This window comes from Hippocampus guttulatus, chromosome 14 (assembly GCF_054856545.1).
Source record: "Hippocampus guttulatus isolate MCC_2025c chromosome 14, RoL_Hgut_1.0, whole genome shotgun sequence".
Classification (NCBI taxonomy): domain Eukaryota; kingdom Metazoa; phylum Chordata; class Actinopteri; order Syngnathiformes; family Syngnathidae; genus Hippocampus; species Hippocampus guttulatus.
Genome location: NC_141274.1, coordinates 693,233 through 715,977, shown reverse-complemented (window position 1 = coordinate 715,977; position 22,745 = coordinate 693,233).

Here is a 22,745-nt window from a genome sequence, read left to right as displayed (position 1 = left end):
TCGAACCTACTGACCTAGCAACCAATACCAAGCAACAAAGCAACCCTATTACCTATTTGCAAACCTACCAACATTCTAGCTAGCTGCCAACCTACTAACCTAACTAGCAACCATCCAACCAACTAACAAAACAAACAAACAAACAAAAATATGCCCTTGTTACCTTCCAACCAAACAACCGAGCTTCCTGCCTACCTACTTGGTGTATTTAACATACCTACCTACCAAACCTACCAATCAACTCATTAATGTTCCCCCATACCAACCCACCCAACTAACCATCCATCTTAGTGTGCTGTAAGGTTTGTATAAGCACCGCACGGAACTCTAAAACAGTGACTAGAGCACCAACGCTAAAGCTAACACAGCATAAAGGGTGTCCTGGATGGCCCACAGATTTTCTAAATCACGAAAGCAGGCGATGTGGGCTTGGTAGGTAATACCAGGGGTGCTATTTTTCTTGCTACAAGTTGGTGTGCAAGCAAGAGATACATGACATATTGTTGCTTTCAAGGTTTTGCAACATCATCTCTGATAATCACTGATATAATTAGCATTCAATTTGCCATTTCCCATTTAAATAAAGACACATTTGCCTGGTGTCTTGTATAATCACTGACTATTAATGGAAGACAATAGCAAATATACGATTGTGGGTATGCCAATTAGTTTTCATTGGACACACACACACACAAACACCGGCGTGATAAACTGACTTGATTAAAAAGAACACCCCATGAGCGTGTTCCATTTAAATGCTACTAATGCAGTGCTAGAGAATAAAAGATGGGCCTCTTTTCAGTTTAAACTATACACTTATTCATGATCCTCATGCGTTTCCCCTGAGGCTGCACCTCTCCCCGAAGGATCACAGAGCCTCATCTGAATGCTTTGACCCGACTTAAAGGTGACAAGCTCCAATAGCGGGGTGGAAATAACTAGTGGGGGACTATTTTTTGTATGCCAATGTAGGAGACTGTGGCTTAAACGAGGGGTCCAAACAAACTGACAGTTGGGTTGAATTGGAGCACTTACATCAGCAAAGATATGGTTGTCAGATGTCTGTAAAGGATTATCCTCAGTGATTATCCTGTATTGTACATAAGGGTGTGTTAAAAGTAGGCCAACAATTGCAAAGGTTAAACTTGCTCAGTAGTTGTGATGGTAAATCCTATGCGCAATCAACACTGAGTTGGGCTGTATGATTGTGAGTGATGCCAAGAGGGGTGCATGTGACCCTGGTTAATATATATATATATATATATATATATATATATATATTGCCATACTAGAATAAAATGTAATTGCACATCCACTACACTAGGTGGCAGTAGCGAATTCTTTGTTTTCAATTTTGTTTCATTTCAGGGAAATTGATCCACTTCAAATCCTTGCTGTGATAGACTAAAAAACAGTAGTAACAATAAAGTTATACTTTCTTATAAGTTGATAAGCTGATATCTTTGTTTTTTGTTTTCTTTATGTTAATAAGTAGACAATATTGTGCAGAGGTATACAATTTTATATCCAAAATCTCTAACGAAGTTCCGCCTTGGAGCAAAATTTTCATAATGCATAATTTTGATCTAGAAACTCGACAGTCTTTGAAAATGATTGCAATCCCTCCAGAGAAGCTTTGGGGTTAGGTTTCAAACTGTAGCGGTTCGTGGTTTGGGTTCCAGACATTGCTTATTGTGTGTTGTTTTGAAAGTAACATTTTAACATTATGAGGGGTCAACCGAGTGCTTAAGCAAAGTTGATCGTTGCTCACAATGAACAATAAAATGTTGTCTCTGTAGAAGGAAAACCCCGAGGGAGCGTGTGCAGGTGTACCTAATGTTTGGGCCCGTGAGCATCTACATACATGTGCTGCCGTCTGTCACGCAGTCTGTTTGGATGACACGGTGATTATGCTTGTGATGTAGGGGTAACGCGGATCAAGCCATCCTGATGGCGCAGGGCAAAACACACTCCGCGGTGAGATGAGGAAAATCCAAAATACACACACCCACACGAATGCACGCGTGCGCGCACATACACACACACACACACACAGAATTTCACTCGGGGTGCATATTCAGCTTCTCACTGTTGGGGTCACTTACAGTTCAGCCTCCCAAATTGCTGGTCCTGCAGTGTGGAGTTGATGAGAGAGGAGCTACAGAGGCACAGTCTTATTTATATTCTGTGTAAAGATTTCGCCTGACTCATCATGCCGCCACTGCCGCAGGAGGAATTATTAACAGTTCTGTCGCATTTCACCGCGAGCAAGATTTAGACATAAAAAAATATATATATTTTTTAAAAAAAACTCAACAAAGAGCAATTCATTAATTCACATTGGAAGAGCAAGAGGGCTTGTTCTGCATAATGACCTCACAAGTTGATGCATTTTCAAAAATATCATTGTGAGAAATGCACGGGCTTCCCACGCAAAGGTGCCAATCAAATGGAGACAAGGCTTCATCTACATATGCCAGAATGGACTCTGGAAAACAAAACTCTGCTCGGTGAACTATTGCACCACCAATAGCATTCTATTCCATCCATTGCGTATCCCGGCTTCTGGTGTTTTGGGGGCCGATCCAAGGTGCCTTGTGGCAAATCCTGGACTCTCCGCTCTAGGTTATGAAAGTGATATTCGAACAACTACATTCACAATGATTACAGCCATCCATTTATTTACGATCTGGCTTATGCTGTCACATCTCAGGGTGACAGAAAAGGTGCACCGTGGACAAGCAAAGTCCGCTTGGTTAACTGCTGCACGACCGCTGGCTTCAGGGCTTTTCCTTTGCTGACCTAAACAGGACACCCTGGACCGGTTGCCGCGTGATCGAGTGGGAAAATATTCCGCACAAAAGCTAACACAAACGTGAGCAATGTGACAATTGCAGTATTCCTGCCAAGGGCTATCGATCAATGCCTTGGCTGTACATATCCTGTCATAGTGTGGCTGGGGCCCATCCCAACTGACCGCACATCTCAGCTATGTCAACCGCTACACTATCAATGTTGCTCACATATTCTTTTTTTCACTGTCCCTGAATAACAAGACACACGTGGGTTCACCGGCTTCCATCGACGTCGCCGCGGTCCCGACGTCATCCGCTCAACGTCTCACGCTGCGCGAGATGAGACGATAAAGTTGACTGTTTGATTCCCGAAGCCGCGGCGCTTGCAGCTGCCTTGTGTTTGAGGCTCTATTATATCAAGCAACGGCTCTCAGGAATGTGAAACAGCTGCCCGTAAACTACCCTGACAAACTCGTATGAGACTTTTTTTCATTTGAAAGACGAAGAAATGACAGCTATAGTTAGACTGTCTTTCTGTCGGTAATCTTTATGATTGCTTGTGCTGCGTTTCCCCCGACTCTGCCGGAGCCATCGCATCTTAAAAGGAAGGACGCGGCGGAACATATTTCATTCCATTTCTCCGGATTCCTCAAGGACTTTCGACTTTAGAGCATGCTCTCTGCTGACATGAAAAATTTAATAAAGGAATGAAAAGACGGCGCGCTCTGGTCTCCCGTCCAGGATGCTAAATCATCACGTCAAAACTTGGAGCCAATCAGGCGAATGGGACTTAATGTAAGACACAAGCTATTAGAAATGTAGCTGCGGGGTTGACTCTTCCTATTGGTGGCGCCGGCACCTCTAGAACACGGTACGCGCGCTTGGCCTTTCATCCTCTTCTGGCTGTGGGAGGTCAGAGGGGATTTAGGCCCGGGCTCGCCGCCACATGTTGCTCAGTCAGGCCCGTTTTGCTTAAGGCAGCGATTATCGCCATACAGCGGCGGCTACCGTTACAAAATACCTCGGCGGCTCGCAGAGCCGGCCGGATCCCGATTGGCATGTCGGGAGGCTCCTTCCCCACGTTTCCTTTTAACCACTTCATTGATAGAGAAAATACACACTGACGTCAGGGAATTGAAGTGGCCGCTTCAAGGCCTTCCAACCCAAACGGCTAAACTGGAAGCCATCAAGAAACATCCAGTTGGAAATGCATCACTTTGGATGAGGATTTTTCAGTTCACCTCCGCCGCGTGACTAATTTGAAAACGTACTCGTGCGAATGCTGAAGATCAGGTATGACACTTGCCAATGTGCTCCAGAAAATCCTTTTCTGGCTGGTGCTTCCATGCCAATAGCTTCAGTATTTCACAATGAATTCGAATTAATTTCATAACACGGAGCTACTAATTGACCAAGTCTGTTTCTTTCTTTCTTTCTTTCTTACTCTTAACAGTTTGCAGTGAGAAATACAAGTTTGTCACGATGGATGAAATCGAAATACGCCAGAGGCACGTAACGGCGCTGCTATTTCTCAGCGCATTCCAATTTAATCAAAGGACCAAATATGCAACTCAATTGGGACAACTGAGCTGTTATCGATGTCAGTCTAGAAATAGTGACGCTTTTCTCCGTTAAGTTTAAAGAACTCGTGTCGCTCGGTTACTTGGGTGCGATTTCGAACGGTATCTAAGGACCGTAATACCGCATATGAACCAGCAAAATCATCATCATATCTTCGTCTTTCTTGCGTCTCATTGCCATGCATTAGCTTCAGTATTTCAGAAGGGATTCCGACTTGGTTCAAGGAAAACATGCGCAACTCATTTGGGACCAGTGTGCTATTATTGGTCTCAATCCAAACAGTCAATATTTCAGAAATGTAGGACTTTTCTCTTATTTGCAACCTGATCAAAGAGCAATAGCGCATTGATGCCATGGCATTGGCAGACGCGCAAAGCACTTGCTCAGCATCCAGGAAAACTGCAATTACTGTTTGTCAGTGACCCAATTGTTATCTGGGTATTGCTATGTTATAATAATAATAATAATACATCCATGGCGCTTTTGCAAACACTATTTTAAAGTGAATCCAAAATAGCTTCATTATTTTTCAACATATTCCATCTCAATCAAAGGACAAAATGTGTACCGCTAATTCATTTTGGACGAACGAGCTGGCATTTTCTTTCCTGTCCAGATTCATATGAGTTGAGCATTAAGATCAAAACGAAGGAGTGCAATGAGTCATTCATTGCAAGAAAACCAAATCCGTTACAAACTTGCTCTGGTTGCTCTGATGCCATTTGGAATTTTTGGACGGTGTCGAGTGGGTGGGGGGCGTTTTATTAACCAGTGTGATTATCCGCTCTTGTTTTACTTTGTTACCATTTCTGCCATTTCTAACAGCGAGTCCTATTAATGCCATGCAGTCATCCGTCTGTTTTTGCTGATGCGCTTTTCAAAGGCGCATTTAATAAACTTGCTTACATCTGTTTCAATTAAACAGTGGCATCATTAGCACAACGAGGGCGTGAAGCTTGATTTGCGTTAATGAGTTGGCAGAAAATGAACACGGGCGAGACAAGTAGGGAAGTTCTCCCAGCATGCCGAGGAACAATGCAACAAGCCGGAGAACTTGGGAAAGCTTATGAGGAAAATGAAGTCCTACATGCGTGCGTTTTGCAGCCAAATGAGCTGCGCGGCGTGCGAAAACAAGACCTGCTGTTGCACACTTATGCAAACGTGGCTGTCATGCTGTGCTGAGAAAATGCTAGATTCGGTCATGAAAATGTCCTATTTTGCTAGAATTTAAAAGCAGCTGGGGGGGGGGGGGATCTGGTTTGATTATTTTCATTGAATCTAAGAAAAACACCCAAGTAGTTTTGTGTCATTTAATTTAATCGTTTTTGCAATACAAGGTTGATATACTCAACAACATAAATATGGTATACTGTACATCAGTAGCTTGTGTCCACAAACAGTGGCCCTTATTCAAGTAGACACCATGTCACTATGGCAAGACAACTAAAGGCCTCCCTCTAAGGCAGCGGTCCCCGACCCCCGGGCCGCAGAACAGTACCGATCCATGGGTCATTTGGTCTCGGAAAGAATAAATCATTTACATGACTTCCATTTTATTCATTTTAGAATCTGAAACATGTTTTACTTGGAAAAATGACCAGATTCTCTGTTAGATCCATCTACAATGTGTCATTCTTGACGCGGATGAAGGCGCGCTTCTGTCATGATTTAGTTTGGGACCAACAGGTGGCGCTGTAGGGCTCCCCCTGCGGTTGAACACCTGTTGGTCATTATGTAATTATGAGTTGTACAAAAGAACTCCCGCCCGAACACTCGGTGTCGGGTCATTGTTTGCTCTTTACTACCGTCATGTTCGTTTGTTTGCTGTTGCTTTTTGCTGCTGTCATGTTTGTTTGTGGCTGTTGGTATGCTATTGTCATGTTTTTGTTTTTGAGAGTTTTTAGTTTCTGCCATGGTTTATGTTTGTTACTTTGGATTCGTTTTGTTTTCATGACTTTGTTTTGGATTTAGTTTTCTGTGTTTTATCAATACACTTCTTCAAATACACCCTGCTCCTCCCTCCTGCCTGCTTTTTGGGGTCCACCACCACCACTTTGCCACGTGACAGCTTCTCGGTCACGTGATAGCTTACCATCCGTCATACTCGATCCTTGGAGTATTTTGGCCGAAGATTGCTCAAGATATTATTAAGATACAAGTCTTGGGGAAATGTTTTAAATTATGATAGGAAAAGAAACGGTTTGAAGATTCTGCCTACTTTCCATCCAAACAATATTTTGTCGTTTGTATTTGTGTAAGTCACCAGAGGCCCGAGGAAGACTTTGCTCACAATCCCAGTTTTTGCTGTGGGCGAGGGGTTTGTTTTTTCGGGTGGGAGGGAGGGGGGGAGTTGTGTCAGAGTCATCCAGCAGCGGCCTCTGTCTGTCTGGCATTTTCCTTGCCACGCATCCTGTGGGAGCGAGAGCTTTGGAGTCGAGCTGCACGGCCACATCAAACAATGGCTTTTTGTTGTCAACAAAGCCAGGGCAGCTTGCCTTGGAGGGTGGGGGGTGGGGAGCTCTGACGCTCTTACTTCCCTCCACCCTAAACTCCATCTCTCTCTCTCTCTCTCTCTCCCCTCCGGATGCTGTCTGCTTCCCACAATTCAGAATTGTCAGATAAATGCGTTCCAGCGCATCTCAAGTCTCTTTATATTTGCACTCAAACGTGACTATGGCCTTCCAAATGCGTTGAAGACCCGTGCGACTACCTGGCGTGTAATGCAGCGGCGTCCCGCTGTTTAACCGCTGCCCAATGGGATGAGCGCATATGCGTGTAGGTAACACATGGATTTGTTCTTCAGGTCTTGGCCGTCCGCCGAGGCTGATTATTTGAATTGTTGCATAACCGCGACGCGAAGATGGCACGCTCTCATCACAGACTCTCGGAGCAAACGGCCAGAGTCTATAAATAAAATGTGAGCTCGCGTCTGCTGCTGCGTTTGCCGAAGCTATGAAGGATCCGCGCGATGCGTGGCTTATGACTTAAATATATTAGTCTGTGTAGAGTTGAATGCTCTGCTTTATTTAGCGCAGGATTTATGGGCGTCTGGACTTGGCTCACTGGAAGTCTTATACTGTAATATTCATGTCATCGTAAGATAAAAGGTAGTCGAGACTACGTAAATATGTCGGCTCATGAACTGATGATATCTTTTAATGTTTGTATTGCAGCGCCGTAGACCGAGTGTAATAAATGGACCTTCAAGTTTGATAAGCCGAATGGAGGTGACCTTACCGGCGATTTTTTAGCAATGGCCAGCCAGCAGAGGAAAATCGCTAGCATTCCAAATCGGGATAGTTTGGAGATCAGTGCATTCGTTAGGCTTGATATGCACACCGCATGGTTCAAGTGACGCAATTCAGATTTTCTGTTCTCGAGTGACATGATTGCGATATGTGACATGGTAGCAAAAAACAAACAAACAAAAAAACACGATTTGGATATTTTCAGAGAGGAATCAAGATTCAAAAATATGCTTAATTTTGATTGCCGTAGTTTGGCAGATGACAATTTGTTAGGGAGGGGCCAGCCAGGGCCCCCTGCACCTCACACCTGAGGCTCGCCGGCTAATCACCCACCTGTAGCTTATCAGCTCGTTTGAGTTGGGATACGTTGGCTCCCGAACTATTCCTCAGTGCAAGTTTGTGCTGCAACCACCTGCAGTGCGCTCGGGTAGGCATATTGTGAAGTTTTGGGTTCCTTCATAGACCTTTCCTTTCCCTGTGGATTCTATGTCTTCTCCCTTGAACTTGAAGTCAGTTCCTGTTTGGATTCTCTTGAGTTGACTTTGCAAAAAAAGCTGATAAATCGCATCACGCTTTGGCGAACGCCACTCCTATCTGCCGTTGTCCGTTTGGGGTCACATACCCGAACACAATCGTTCCCAAAAAGTGACTTGGAGCTGTTTATTGCCACTCCCACTCGAAGTTGACTGTCCAACCAAGCTCCGCAATTAGCCCGGGGGGCGTACCCCGCCCACTTCTTGTCCCAAGTCAGCTGGGATCGGCTTCAAGCTCACCATAGCGATATAGGAAATGGATGGCCGGTCGGACATTAACTTAAGCGTCGCCGCCTGTTGTTGAGGATTGTGGCATGCTTTACATTCAGTTTGGGCATCTGTGCGTACAGCTTATTACATACATTCTGTCAGTGCAAAGCCCGCAATGTCGGATATGTGTCGGTTAGACTGTGCGTGGAAATACACAGTCCCAAAATTCAAACGTAGGCATCGAGCTGGACTGACAGTGTAAATTCAGCGTTAGTAAACAGGATTATGCAGCTACGGACAGGAATGCGGACGAAGAAACCAAAACGTGTTGGTGCGCTTCTGGATTAACATGCACTTAAAGGAATTTCGGATGCTTGATCCTCACTATATTAAAATTGTGAGCTAAAATTTCTTCAAGTGTTTAATTTGTTGAACTGCATTGGCAGTACAGTTTGAATAGTTTTAATGACAAAGATTTGGGGCTTGCATCAACACAATAATACATTTGCTTTTACAATGAAATGTTTCGTGAAGTCACAAGAAAAGTGCTGGGAAGTCGATTCAAACGTACATGTTTTTCAGATAATCCCCAGACTGTGACCGTTCAACAACTCCCAAGTCAGGGGAATGTTTGTAGGGATGCTTTATGGGCTTGTAAATGTTGAAAAGACGTTTCACTAGTGGTATGTTTACAAGAAGAAAAAAAATTGCGGCGGTCCAACCACTTAGGTGTATTCCAAACCAGGAAAAATGACACTACTTTGTTTTAGAATGCCCGTTTCTCTTCCAGCAACTTTGTTATGAATCACACAGCCAACACAAATCACTCTTGACTCTTCATAAAACGTCACAGCTCCTCCTCTTTTTCATTAAAAAAAAATTTTTTTTAAACCAACCAGAAAAAAAAAGCTTCTTCCCTTGGTTCAAGCCAGGCTTGCACGACTGCTGCTTTGAAGCAGAATTCCTCGAGTGAAATTCTCAATGCCCAATCGGCCAATGCGCCCACTCGACTATAAATTTACACCAACAAAGCTACCACGTTTATGTAAATATACACTCCTCTCCAAGTGTGTTGGAACAGTGTGGCCAATTGAATTCATTTTGCTATTGCCTGAATACATTTGATCTAAACAGCAAAAGACAAGTATGAGACAAGAGATCCACCTTTTCGCATTTATTTTCAGATATTTACTTCTGGATCAGAGACGCAACTTGGAACACAGAAACGCCTATTTGCACCCATCCATTTATTCGCGTGAACAAAAGTGTTGGGAGACGCAAAGACTACTTTAATGAGAATTAAAAGTAATGAGCATGAAAACCACAGCACCATCTATGGCTGAGGGAAAAAAAAGCACTTGGATAGCCGAGTGACGATGGAATCAGTGCCATTGCACGAACATTGGCCACAGTCAATACAAACACTTTGAAAGTCCTGAAGGAGAGACCAAAGGCTTGAACAATACAGCCGGTATTTATCTCCATGTCCCTTTCAGGTAAAATTCTCCTAAACAAGAGTTCTGGAGTAGAAACACAATTAAAAAAAAAAAAAAAGAACTAAGGTTAAACGGAACTGTGGCCATCATTGGTGACTTTCGAATTGTTTATTGTTCAATTCCATGTCTTTGAATATACCGTACTGGCCCGAATATATGACGGTGTTTTTTGCATTGAAATAAGACTGAAAAAGTGGGGGTCGTCTTATATTCGGGGTTGAGACGTCATACTCATTCACGGCGCTAGATGGCGCCAGATATCATTGAAGCTAATGACTCCTCAGGCCAATGCGAACCCGTCACGAAGAATAAAAATAAAAATAGCGGTAGCATGAAGAAGAAAAATAAAAAATAGCGGTAAGAAAGAAAAGAGAAGAAAATAATGGAAGAGATAACAGAAAATGGAGAAATGTAGCAACAATCTGGAGAAAAGTGGGTCGAAGATCGGCCAGGTTAACCGGCAGCTGAGGAGAAGTTATGATGTCATTTACATTTCAAAAATCAGAAGCCATTCATTTACGAATGGGATTGCACTTTAGTTTCCATGTGTTCAGATGTCAGGATTTGAATGAGGCAAAATAATATGCTTTTTCTCTCAAATATATTGTTATAATCGTTTGTTTCAGATGTACTGTAATTATTTTCTGAATAAAAATTAATTTGGTGTTCAAAATGTGTTTTGTCAAACTTGAGTCTTGAAAAAGAGGGGGTCGTCTTATAATCAGGGCCGTCTTATATTCGGGCCAATACGGTATGTGCCCTCCGATCGGTTGGTACCCGGTCCACAGTGGACCGTGTCCAAAGTCCGCTGAAATAGGCTGCAGCTTACCCACGCACCCAGTGGACGACACGCACAACAGAAAATGGATGAGTGCATGGATGGATGGAAGATGAAGTAGTCAATGGCCAACCCCATGTCTCATGTTAACAGGATCGTAAGAAACAATTTCAGTTTCTCCCGGGATAAAACGAATTTTCTTCCAGAATAATTATTCGCGGCTCACTGTGCCATTTAACTAATGAGGCAGACTGAACCGTGAAATTGTACTTAATGGGTACCTATAGGAGTTGCACCACAATGTCTCATTCCAAGGGTGAAGCTGTCTTGAGCTCGTGGATGACTCAGCTGCCACCGAGCCCCTGCTGGGTCTCCATTAACAAGCACCTGGACTGCGTTTGATCTAAACTGCCAAGAGTGAAATGTTTTCACGGTCAAGCTGGCGCTAATTCTAGTGTTTCATGATCCTGGCTTGTCCATGCAACGGGTCGGCGATTGCACTTTTGGTGATGTTTCAGGTTGCTTTCACACTAGTAGAATCCCTTGTCTGTTTCAATCCACTCTGGCTCCCCCGGTGAGGTTCGCTGGGCCAAACAGGTGGCAATCAGACCCTTTTCTTCAGAGGTCTTCCACTTTGAAAATAAGTACAAATCCATCCATGTTGTGGAATGCGTGTCCTTGCGGGGCTTGCAGCTAAGCTGGAGCTCATCTAAACGGAGGCTCAACGAGCCTTTTTCGTTGCCCATCCCTTTTGTCTGAGCTTGAGACTTGGCCTTGTTTTTGTGATTTATAGTATTCACTGTTTTTGATATGAGTCCATTGTTTAAACAGCGATATTCAGTATAACAAATGGTTGGGTTGAGATAAATTGAGTGGAGCGTGTAAGCCAGTTAGCCATGAGCTATACCAGGGGTGTCAAACTCATGCCACATACGGCCTCGGTAGATGTCAAGTGGGCCGGACCATTAAAATTATACCATACGCTGCTATAAATAACCAAAGTAATATGTATTTCCATTGTTTTGGTCTAAAGAAGCAAATAACATTAGGAAAATGTTCAAATTTAATGAACATATCTTTTACAAAACGGCCCGGTAGTCCAGTGATTAGCACGTCGACTTCACAGTGCAGAGGTACCGGGTTCAATTCCAGCTCCGGCCTCCCTGTGTGGAGTTTGCATGTTCGCCCCGGGCCTGCGTGCGTTTTCTCCGGGTGCTCCGGTTTCCTCCCACATTCCAAAAACATGCATGGCAGGCTGATTGATCACTCAAAATTGTCCCTAGGTGTGAGTGAGGGCGTACATGGTTGTTCGTCTCTCTATGCCCTGCGATTGGCTGGCAACCAATTCGGGGTGTCCCGACAAACTAAGGAGAGTGCTATTAAATGTGTAAACTAGAATAAAGTATTCACATTTCCTTGATATTGTCTGCTGTGTTGGGTCTGTCTCAGTGACAGACTGAGACTGCTGTTGTCTTCTTCTCTGATCAAAACAATGGTGTCTTCTACTCACACACAGTATGTGGATGATCCATGAATTGCACCTTATAAAAATATTCATTCCGTGTCTTTTATGCATTTTTTTTTTCACTTTTAAATGATCCTGCGGGCCTGATCGAACCTGCTTGGGGCCGGTTCTGGCCCGCGGGCCGTATGTTTGACACCACTGAGCTATACTGTCAAATATTGGTCACAACCATTCGGTCGAAGAACAGTTCTCACTGGCCCGTCGGACATTTGCTGCGGGCCCGCACAGAGAGCCTGAACAAAAACTTTGTCTTCCTTTTTGCCTCAGAGTCTTGCATGTGGGTCCTCCTACTCATCATACTGTTTCCCACTAATTATAGCTATTACGAGCGTAATGCAGAGTTGTATTTCTATTCAGTGCTTTTCATGCGTTTCTCTGCTAGTTTGTCAGAATACAGCTTTATGTTAAACTATTCCAGAATCAGAATCAGAATCATCTTTATTGGCCAAGTATGTAGAACACACAAGGAATTTTATCTCCGTTATAAACAAGGACATGACAAATAGGTATGGAAGGACATTTCGTCATGTAAGTGAACCGTAGTGCGGTGGTACCACCCAGTGACAACTGTGAGACAATGTGCAAGGTATCAAGCAGAGCTCAAGTGATCAGTGGTAGAATACAATACTATGACAGTTTGTATAGTTGGTGCAGAAAATCATTGAACCATTTTAGAGTGACCGGTAGCGGTATTTCTTGTCGCAAAGAAATGTTTGCGACTGCTGCTGTCGGGCTCCCAATGGCAGCCGCAACAATGTAAAAGACAGCACAATGACAAAAAGAAGCAAGTTCTTTTCAGACATTTTATCACATGGAAGTGAATGCATTTCGTTTCCATATTTTGGGGCCCTGGAAATTTTGTTGGCACAGAAAGGGCCAAAATGGCACCGTTTTTCCCTGTTTTTCATTAGGATGCATAACAAAACCTAAGAACGTAACTGTCCACTGTGTGGAAATGATTGTCGATGAACCATGTCTCCAAGCAATTAGGGCAAATTGGAGTGCTCTAATTGGCTGTAAACAGCGCAGGCGCTATTGATTCACTTTCAATTCCTGAGAGAGAAGTCCAGTCTTCAAGAGACATCTCGTATTGTAACCTCGCCTAATTGTATTGTGTCATAACACAAAGCCAGTGGGGTGCCCGAATCCGGTCCTCGAGCACCCATAACCAGCCTCTTTTAGATGTCTCCCTCCTCCAACACAAATGATCAAGGATTGTTATCAATCTTCTGCGCAGCTTGCTGGTGAGCTGATCATTTGAATCAGGCGTGTTGTAGGACGGGGGACATCGAAAACAGAATATGGTCTTTTAATGGTATTGCACTTTACCACCAGAAAGGCATTAAAAGTGCTTGCCACCAACTTTCACATTCACCCGCCGATGGCGCAGCATCGGGAGAAGCCGGGGTTAGGGTTAGTATTCTGCCGAAGGACGCTTTCGGCATGGTTGCAAGGGCTAGGGATTGAACCTGCAACCTCTTCGGAGCTGACAAACGCTGAACACCATTCATTCATTTGCACTTTTGTTGGTAGTGGTCTGCAGACTTGGAAAGTTAATTGAAGCACTGTGTTGTATTTCTTTGAATTCTTCGCACTATATTTCATGGTGGGGGTTTTTTTTTTTGGGATGGATGGATTTTTCTATTGCGTGTTGTATTGAGATGTGTATTTCGTAAATGAAAAGAGAAAATTGGCCTTCATTTCATGGAATAATACTACATCAGGAGACATGCTTACCGGGGTGTAAAATCACCCACGAACTTTTGTCCATACATCTACAGTTAAAAACTGAAACCTGAAAGTATGGTATCATGTAACAGGTTGTGCTGTGGCCTTCCAGGTTGTCCTGATAATCATTACTTATCCACAAACACCGCTTTCGTCCATGCAGCAAATCTTCTTCCTCTTTACATTCTTGTAATTAATGAGAGAAGAGAGCAACCTCACGTGTTTTTTTTTTGTTTGTTTGTTTGTTTTTTTTTGTTTTTTTTCCCCCTCTCACTTTTAGTACGGACATTGTTTACAACCCTATGACCAACTGTAGACTGTAAATGTGAAAGTGTTCCACTGCTCAATTGAAATGCTGACGCAAGCCGCAGCTGGGATGAACGCTCTGCTATTAACACCAATAATAGTTGGAAATGAAGTGAGGGATTGGGGGGGGGGGGGAGTGCAGGAGGGACGGTGATATGCTCTGGAGCCTCCCAGAGACTGGAGCCCATGTGTCTCATGTATGGCATTGGTGTATATTTTACCCGTGCAGATCTTTTAGCAACAAGGCAGAATTTGAATGGCTGCTTATGTATGAGTCTTGCAAATGTCTGTTTCATTAATTCCATCTGGCTCCCATTGTTGCAGGCCAGGCAGATGGGGTCCGAGGATGGCAGACGTTTTTTAAACAAGCGGATATGGAACAACCTGCTTCACTGCCCCAAATGATCCCTCGGGTTTTTCGGCTGCTCTTCCTTCTCTCTCTCTCTCTCTGTCTCGCTCTTTTTTTTTTTTTTTTCTTCTGATTCCCCTCTCATACCAAGCGAGTCAAGGGCACTCTTCTGTTTCCTGGCTTCTGGAAGCCCGCAGAGGTCAATCACTCTAAAATCCGATGGAAGCGCGCAGCAGGGAAGCAGATTTATGTACTCTCACCATACTCCCCTCGCATTCACTGGAGCCATTCGTTTTCAATAAGAAGCGTGACGTCTTCCTGCACAAACTTTCCTTCAAAGAAAACAAAACAAAAAAAAAACTTCAGATATCATTTGTTTGGTTTGTGACAGAAAAATGGGGATTTGCATCTTGTTAACATTATTTTTAGTGGCTCTGTTTCAGATGCCACGGAAATTATAATGGGCCTTATTCATGTACGCGCATGCTAATCGCACAGCGGTTTTCCATTTGAGCTCCACATGTCTGCTGAAAGGAACGGGGGCGAGAGGCTCGGATCAATTGGCGAGCACATGTTACGACGCCCAAGTGCGGCAACGGGAAGACCGTACGTATGAAAGGGGGCAGAGGCCAGCGGCTTTAATTAGGCTGGCTTCAGCACATCTGCACGAGGCCGACTCAAAGCCTCGGCTGCGACAGTCACGGACGCCAGCCTTTAAACTCACTCCCCAAATGGAGTCTGTAAAACGTCATGTGCCACCAGAGCAGGAGGCTTATCTGGGGGGCCATCAAGCGCAAGAATGCAACCACATGAGCGTATCCTGCAGATTAAATCTATTTGTGCATTTTTGCTTTGTTTTGTTTCATTTTTTTTTTTTTTTTTATGTGAGAGAATTGACTCGGCATGTAAATCCTTCTGGGTGTCTTTCTGTTCTTGGTTGGGGAAAAAAAACAGGATGGAACTTTTCTATTCATGTGCAGTTGCAGGAAATCTTTTTTTAAAACAAGGGATGGCGATTTTTGGTGCCATTCATTTTCGGGAAACTCTGCACGGGTGTCTCGTGCAGGAATCCGGGACCCTAAAAGAGCCATTCTAGGTGGGCCCGTGGTGCAAATCTGGACTTGGATGCCTTCCTATTATACATGTAAAAAAAAAAAATGGAGGTTGGGGCTGCGGTGTTGGATTTATAGGAATGCTATATGAAGTGGCGCAGCTTGGTCAATGAAATGAAAATACACAGCACAATTGCATGCGTTGCAATGCCTCCCACGTGACATGATTCAGCCAATCAAATCAGTTCTTTCAACACAACTTTGTGGGTGTGAACAAGCAAACATGCATGGAGGAAGAAAGTTTAAGGTGGCATCTCACGGCAAAGGCTTGCAAGGGTTTGCGATTTTCTTGTTCAAAATTCGATGGTGACAAGAAAATATTCTTGCAACCATTAAAATGCTTTTCGAAAATCTGGAAAATATCTTTGCAACTTGAAGTAACCCTGATAAAAAACAACATGTTCTATATACAGTACATATGCTCCGCTCAGTGAGAGATGAGCTTCAGTGAAAATCGATATTCGTGCTTTACGGCAAATAAACAGTAAAGAAGGAAGGTGGTATGATTAGCTCTGTTTATTTGAATTTAAAATTGGGGGTGGTTTTAAGGTCACAGTTCACTCATTTGATATTTACAGCGAAGGAACAGAACGGAAAAAATATGAATGCTTACGTTTGATGTAAATAATAGTAGGAAATTCTCCAATAAATGAAAGATTCCCAAATCACTCAATGAAAGACTAATGTCACCATCCCGTCTTGTTTGTTTTTTTTTTTTTCCGTCTCCAGCTGGAGAGTAGGCGTCACTAATGAGTCGCACCTGTTCCGCATCGGGCCTCGTAACCGACCGCCTTTATAAGGTCGTGTTTCACCCACAACTAACTGTCACATTGTCAATCCTTGCTCATGACTCTGTCCTCTAATGCTCCAATTCTCTTGACATTCTATGTATTTTTTTTTCTTCATATCCCGTGTTGAGTAATTCATAGCATTTTTTTCTGATGATGTTCTTTCCGGATTGGATTCTCTTGTCCTTTGACAAGCAAGTTACGTTTTTCTTGCCTTTGTTCTCGCCTTTTCTTAGTTCTTTGTTACCAGCGCGCTTCATTGTACATTGTCAAGCTTGTGTTTTTGTAAATAAATGTATTTCCTTCCTGACAAGTAAACGGCGTACATATTTTCATTTTAGGAAAAGTGCAATATCAATAGTTTTTCTTTTGAGGAAATGAACAAGACAGGCAAATATGTACAACGCTAGCATTTTGAACAGTTTGACTTGTTCTGCTCGAAACACAGCAATGAAACCCGCCATTGCTTTGGCTCCATGCGAGAAGCTGTTGGGATGCCTCGGGGAAATCCGTTTGCGAGGTACCATTTGCTGTCGCTGAGCTGCGCCGATACCGGATTCACGCCGGCGTGCTGCCGTTTCAAATGAGCTCACGGGTTGGACGTCCCGCCCTAAAACATATCGTCGGCCACGATGTCCGCCGGCCAGAGGCCGACCTGCACCGGATTGGCTCGGGGCATCGACGTCGCGCGCGGCTCCAGCCAACCGCCACAACTTTGTTGAACCTACGGTGCGATATAAACGATGCGTTGAAATATGACACGGTTGTATTTTGACAGTCGGTTGGTGAAGACGTAATCTTTGGGACCGAATTATAAAGCACGCCGTGTATTTTGCATCTGAAAACATTTGCCTGATGTGGACCTCTTTAACATTTAATTAAGGATTTTTCTTTGAACTGTTGAGATGTGTAAGAAGGCTAAGATATATTATTTTATTTATTGATTTTAAGTGTATGATTTATTCTTGAAACGAAATGAAGTCCAGCAGACGGATGGGACTGCCGGCTCGCGTCGCCGCCGCTCGCTCTCGGTCTCTACCTCGTCGATCGCTCTCAACCCGTGACTAAATAAAAGTTCAAAGAGAATCTGTGACGGCGTCTCATTTGCATATTTCTGAAGAGCAACGGTAGAAGCCGCAATCTGGCGAGGGTGGCGTCGGGTTGGGCTACTGCTGCTGTTTGTGATGGTGGCGGTAGTCAACGGGGGTTTGTTGTTCCCGCGCGCACAGGAGATAATCAATGCATGCTGCGCACACACGCGCGCGACATGACTTTTAAGGAGCAACAACAACAACAACAAGCCACCATTTGGAAGTCGGTCTCGCATGAAGTTTACACAAGATTGCCTTTCACTTAAAACAGATGAATACAGTGTCGGCGTGGCTTTCGCTTGTTTGTTTACATGACTACGACTATTTTCAGTCTCAGCATTTGAACTTTTTCTTCTTTCTTTTTATGATAGTGTGACCGATCTCTTGAAATCGGTGGCGGGCGGCGCATTTGGTTCCGCGGTCTTCAGTGGGGATTCAGCGGACTTAATCCACCCTCTTCTAAACACCACTATCGTGTTGAGCATGCATGTTGGCCAGAGTGCATATTCAAACACCGAATCTCAGAAGTGGAGGGGTGTTGAGAAGTGCTGACCATCTGCCACAGTGCTGGCCGCAAGTGACAAATGACCTTCCGTGTCCCCCGGTCAATTAACTTGGGTACGGAAGCGCCCATCGCTCACAACAATGTAAATTTAAATGGCCATACAATACGACATACAAAGCTAAATCTAATTACAAATGTGCAAAGATGCTGATCAAAGTGTGTCATTTGAGAGGAAAGTGGATTCTGAAAGGGGAGGGGGGTGGGGGGTCACCTTTAAAATGATGAGGCTGTAATTAATAGAAATCAAACCTGATTTAATTTTTGGGTCACTTGAATTAGCTCCCGTTAGACAATAATAAAGAATGCAGGTTAAATGCATTTGCAAATAAATATGCCCCGGCTGCTTAGAAATGGCGGGGGGGGGGGGGGGGATACCATGTTGATGGAAAGACAAAAGCATTCAGTATGAGGTTGCACAAAATCTCTTGATGCAGGATTGACCTTTTTTTTGTGTTGAGGTTTTTCCACATGGCTGGAAAATAGACCCCCACAGTGGTGGTCCTTAACTTTTCCTTTAGTTCATCCCTCAGCCCGCTAAACTCCCTCGGGAACGCTTCCAATTGCATGATGTCTCAACTTCCGCACAGATACACATGCCAGCTCTGCAACGAGCAGCCGGGAACCTGAATCATTTTGGTTTCCTCCCATGATGGAGTTTATATTTTCACCCAGAGCTTTCCGTGCATTTTTTTGGACTCCAAATTTACAAAAATATATCAGTGAGCATTTCCATCACACGGTGTTCCCGCTTGCTGTATTTTACCCTGACAATTAATGACAGAACAAAAACACATTTGAGAAACCATGCTTTGAAACAAAAACAATCAAACCGTGTGATAACTGTCATTTCCCTGATGTGGCACTTAGGAGGAGGAGGGGGAACGATGGCAGAACACAATATTTTGTGCAAACAATACCAATATAACACAATATTTTGCCAATGATACCCATCGTATCACAACGCAGTGATTGTGAGGTGCTAACCACTCCCCCCACATATTAAAGATCCCTTTTGAAAAAAAAAATCCTGGTTTCTTTCAAAATAGTACATTCTAAATGTTTTGAAGATGATCGCTGAAAACACCTGCAAAGAATTATCCGGTGCTAATGGAGTGTTTTTTTGCCATTTCCGTTTTTCAAATTGACTTGGATATGGCGGCGAGTGATGCACTTTGTAGTCTCATTCCTCCCCGCAATCCAAAAACTTCAGTGCTTTCATATTGCGCGCCATATTTTGCGTTAGACTAAAAAAAAAAAAGAAAAAAAAAAGCTCGTTGTGGCTGCCAGGCATGGCTCTTTAAAGTGCGTTGTTGTCAGCCGTGAGTGCTGGCACACCACAGGAAGAAAGCCGTGAGGAGGGGGAAACAGCCAGCATGTGAACAGGGACTTCGAACCGGTTGGCCATTTTAGAGTGCCTCATTGTTTAGGCCCTGAAACTACTCCCTGAGATCGATTGCAGTCAATGAAGGCTTTCAGCGGATATGTGGATATGTTTGCGGCTCAAACATCTCGTTATGTCTGGTTATAAAAAGATTCCAGACTAAATAGCGTCTATTTTTCCAGGCTGTAGTGGAATTTGATTGACACTTGACGGTTAACCGGGATGTGCATTCAGCAACCCTAACCATAACCCTAAACTTGGTTTTTCACAATTTAGAAGCCTCGTGATATATACCTAGCGGTTAAAAAAAAAAAAAAAAAAAAAGCATTCTAATTTGGCAGGGTTGTTAAATGTAATAGAGTTAAGGCGTGTCAAATTTAGAAAAACTTCATATCTACACTTCACAAGTACTGTTCAAACTTTTAGTGGAGCACTTGTCCCTTCATTTACGGAAAAAAAAATCGATGCTGAACTTCAAAGTTATTGAAGCTGATTTCTGAAATCACTTTTAGAGCCCTAATATTATTGACGTTTGACACTGGTGGGTTGACAGCAAACGATACGATACACATCTAGTTTTAGTTTTGTCTCGCCCTTGATTGGTATCACTATTTTTCCTATTGAAAAACACCATTGAAACTGCCGCGATAGGCTCAGACATAATATTTTCCAAAAGGTTGTCATTTGACTCCGATCCCAAAAAACGCGAACCATATAATTGTGTAACCTTAAATCTTTCGGCTCAGTTCTGTCCGCGTGTTTCTTTGTCTGACATCCACAACAACGATAGTGTGCATTTCCCAAAATGTCCTCGTAGTATGTGATTATGCAGTACAGTGGTGTCATGGCATTTGCCAGCGCGAGGGCTGCAAAACACTGCCATGTGTGTGGTGAACGATCCCAGGCTCAGCTTGTTTAAAAAAAAAAAAAAGAAAAAGCAAGCAAGCGAGCATTAAAATGAAGTCGAAAAGTCTCAAGCTGCCCTTCACCTCAGCACCTGTCAGCGGGGTCGCGTAAGTGTCAGCCTGCGCCCCCCTCCACCGCTCACTCCGATTCCCATCCAATCATACATGTTGATAAAAAAAATAACGGCACTCCGTCTGCTTTTTATGTTTGAACTCCCGAAAATTTGAGAGTCTTTTTTGTGAAGTTCCCTGCGGTGCTGTTGTGTTGTACCGCAACAGGCCACAAATCTGGAAGCAGACTCTCCAACTCTGTAAAAAAAAATAAAAATAAAATACTGTACACTACAGAGTGTAACACCACCCGGTAAAAGCGAGCCGAGGAATTTGGTCAAAGGCGGAATGCGGTGAAACGTAAAAGTGACCTACTTTGAATTCACGCAAAGCATCCCGGATGTGGCATGATCCAACAAGGGGCTTACAGGAACAAACGGATCCGCAACGTTTCACGTACAGAGCGGCCGCACCTGCCGCAAAGTTTTGGTTATCACATAACATCGGAACGTTCTGTCCTGCGGAGTGGAAAAACAATCTGCAGCCCATTAAAACGTGACCCTTGGAAACATATCGAGATATGCGACGCTGACATGATGGCCTTTTTAGCTATACAGACCCATCAAGTACTTTTGCGGAGACGCTAGAACGCTCCCGCTTGGCTACTCAACCACCTGGTTGGAATGAGACCCGCTCCTGGAAGCACTTTGCTGCGCTGCCTTGTAAATTCCTCGCGCGTGTGCTTTAAAATGGGTCGAAGTGCTTGGAGAAGGAAGGAGGAGACCACCGTGTGTTTAGAGCATACCTTGACTCGCAACGCACCCGTAGCCCTCCTTTTGTTGCCGACCAGAATAGAAGCGGCACACTGGCCGGTTGCTGCTGCCGGCTTGATGGTGGCCCACCCCAGGATGCGGCTGGTGAAAGACCACCCCAGCAAGCCGCTGAAAGGAAAAGCCAGGGGTGCCTGCGGTGGTTTACGACACTCACACAAGGATGGCATTGCTGACTCTTGAAGAGGCAAGTTGCCAAGTATCGTGCGGGACCTCTTTGTAACCGCGACTCCGGTCACGAGCCCTTTTCACTGCATTTCAGCCATAATGCTGTTTGGCGGAACAGAAATCCCACAAAAAGGCATCATTAGAAACATTAGGATAAGAAAATCTTTATTTGTCGCACAATGGAGAAATTCTCCATTTACAGCAGCAAAATGATGAAAGGGAGAAGCAGAAGAACAAAAAGTATATCAATAAATATACATGAAGCACATATTAATAAGGAGTGAATGTGGGGCGAGTCCAGGTTTTCGGGTACGTCGATTCAGCATCCTGACGGCAGTCGGCAAGAACGAGCGGCGGTACCTCTCCTTCTTGCAGCGCGGGTGTAACAGTCTCTGGCTGAAGGAGCTGCCCAGTGGTGTCGAGGTGGCCTGGAGATGGTGGGAGGGTCTGTCCGTCAAAGCTTTTAGCTTAGCTAGCATCCTCCTGTTGTCCACCTCTTCCAGAGTGTCCAGGACGGAACTGGCCCTCTTGACCAGTCGCTCCAGTCTCTCTCTGTCCCGGGCCGAGATGCTTCCCGACCAGAAGACTCTGCCATAATGGATGGCCGAAGCCACCGCGGAGTCATAGAAGGTCGTAAGGAGTGACCCCTGAACTCCGAAAAACAGATGTTCTTCTTCCACCGTTGCTTTTTACAAAGAACCCAGGGAAGTGGGATGTTGCCGGATAACCCGCGTCCCGCAATCAGATAATGAGCTCATATCGGCGGCGTCATCTCAAAGGATTCGGTGGACGGCAATTTCTTTCAACGCACCAGAGAAGAAGTGAGCGTTGCGTTGAAGGCCGGATTGACGCCGGCTGGTTCAAATGACACAATTCCTATTTTTTATTTTATTTTTCTCAATTGAGGTATGCGTCTTGTCAGCGTGAAAGGAACAAATGGAATGGAATCTTCAGATTGGAATCAGGCCTCTTCCAAATGGGGAAAAAAGCTGTCCTATGTGCAGTATCGGTTGTCTCCCAATGCGAATTCAGTGTCTCGGGGTATTACATTTCTGCCCAAACAACACAAATGAACATTAAAAATAAAATGGCAAAAAACATAAAGTGCCTATAAAAAGTCGAGACACCCCCGTCCAATTGTCGGGTTTTGGTAGTGTAAAAATGGGACCAAGACATCACCTGAAAAGTATGGATGGATGGAGATTCCATGCTGCTGTGTGAAAAATATTGCGCTCTGTGAGGAAGGCAAAAAAAGCTTCAATGCGATGCCAATTTTGCAGGATCCTTGCGTAAAACCGCCTTTCG